The sequence below is a fragment of the Bidens hawaiensis genome, unplaced genomic scaffold (genome assembly GCF_021521415.1).
Source record: "Bidens hawaiensis isolate Kalapana, Puna unplaced genomic scaffold, B.hawaiensis_p1.1 tig00006258_1, whole genome shotgun sequence".
NCBI classification, from domain to species: domain Eukaryota; kingdom Viridiplantae; phylum Streptophyta; class Magnoliopsida; order Asterales; family Asteraceae; genus Bidens; species Bidens hawaiensis.
The window spans coordinates 1030705-1032788 of record NW_027491415.1 but is presented as its reverse complement, the minus strand read 5'-3'; the positions used below and the strand labels follow the sequence as shown (position 1 = coordinate 1032788).

The following is a 2084-nucleotide window of genomic DNA, read 5'->3' as shown; positions in this document are numbered from 1 at the left end:
AAAGTCAACGTCCCGACAAAAATTGACCAAAATTTATTTTTCACCATCGGTTTCGGGTTATTCAACTGTTCTCCAGGTCCAAGATGTCAAGGACCAAACAACACACGGTTCGGTGCTAGCATGAACAACGTCTCATTCGTGCTTCCTAGTCGAGTTTCATTACTTCAAGCGTACACGAACAAGATTCCTAATGTTTACACAACCGATTTTCCACAACACCACCGGTTAAATTCGATTACACTGGTAACGTCTCTCGGGGACTTTGGCAGCCGATTAGAGGAACAAAACTTTACAATTTGAAGTTTGGTTCTAATGTTCAAATAGTGTTACAAGACACATCTATCTTCACAACTGAAGACCATCCTGTTCATCTACATGGGTACCATTTTTATGTTGTGGGACAAGGTTTTGGTAACTTTAATCCTTCAAGTGATCCCGCTAGATTTAATCTAATCGATCCGCCACAAAGGAACACAATTGATGTCCCGGTTGGTGGGTGGGCAGTCATTCGCTTCGTTGCCGATAATCCTGGTAAGTTTTTTTTTTCCATTTACTAAAAAATCGATAAACTCGATTAAATTAACTAAAGTAACTCAAAATTCAATTCGTTGAACGCCCTTACGAAAAACTGATCGAATAATAATTCTCTTGTACTCCAAGTTGTGTAAAAATCGGCATTGTTAAGTGATTTGAAGTGCAACAGGTGTATGGTTGATGCATTGTCACATTGATGCTCATCTAGCTTGGGGTTTTGCAATGGCGTTTATTGTTGAAGACGGAGTTGGACCGTCGCAGAAACTTCTGCCACCTCCTTTGGATCTGCCTCGTTGTTGATTGATCAAGATTCTTGATTCGATCTGTTTTCAAAGTAACAAAAGTTTTAATCATTGAGAGGCTTGTTGGTTTCTTTCAAAGTTTGTATTGTACAAGCTATGTTCATTGTGTCATTTATACTTGTTTTAATAGTTGTTCCATGTTCTATTTCGTTTTAAGAATAGGTTGTTGTTGGTATACTTGATAGTTCCTTTTGATCATTTTAATTTAAGTATAGGTTCTTGTTAGTATACTTTATATGTTCTATTTCGTTTTAATACACTTCTTCTAGCAAATCCTTACACACTTGAAGAATCAGAATATCGATCGGTCTGTGTCTGGTAACTTGTATAAATGGGATGACCTAAAGAGCATGCTCCCTAATGCTACTTAAAGCCCGCTCTTACGCAACATTTGGGCCTTAGAGATTAACGAGTATTGAATAATTGTTGATCACATATTGGCCAAATACAAAAGTAATTGTTTAATTGTTGTATGTATTGTAGTCTATAAAACAAAAGTAAACAATTAAACAAACCTAGGTCCATATACAGCGGCCCATTCACTAACAAAAAAATATATTAATTTATTTTTCTTAGGATTTATTAGACAACGTTTATGGTACAATGTGAGTTCGGAAAAATCAATGTGTAGGACGCTTGTTTGACTAGGATATAGAACACAAGCACAAGTGTTTTCATGGTTGTTCAACCACCTTGTTTTACTATCTCAAACCAACGATCATGCATTTAGTTTGACTAGCTTAACCTCTCTCAAGTGATGGCCAATAACAAAGTTAAATTAATAAACTATCGTGTGTGACAAAGAAATCAACACATGACCACCCCCCCCCCCCCCAAAAACAAAAGAAAGATAAGTTGTATGAGAAAATACACTAATCGTTTTTAAGTTATCATCACATGATGTAACTGGTCATGTGTATCTGACATGTGAATACGAGTATAAAGAGTTGAGCTGAACCCAAGGTTGTCTAAGCTGTAGCTTGAAATATGATGCGCTCATATGTTATATGTAAATTATATTAAACATATCTGTAATTATGTTATATATGATGTTAATTTTATCAGTGGTGTGTATTTCCTAATGATATATTGATTATATTAAATGAAAATCGTTACTCTTGTAAATAATAGACTTATAGACATTTTTAGTATCGTGATTGACGACTCTGATCAAACTTAGCATGTGAAACTCGGACTCAGTCATTTTTTTATTAAATGATCTCTAGTTTTTAGTTTTGTTTTTGAACG

At 35.1% G+C, this 2084-nt stretch overlaps 1 pseudogene across 1 annotated transcript; it reads left to right on the top strand.

The window, feature by feature from the left end:
• On the top strand, positions 1 to 1085 carry LOC143631904 (laccase-3-like; annotated as a pseudogene). The gene is made up of 2 exons (XR_013153448.1): positions 1 to 531; positions 704 to 1085. The product of XR_013153448.1 is annotated as a laccase-3-like (transcript).
• Positions 1086 to 2084: the final 999 nt, after the last annotated feature.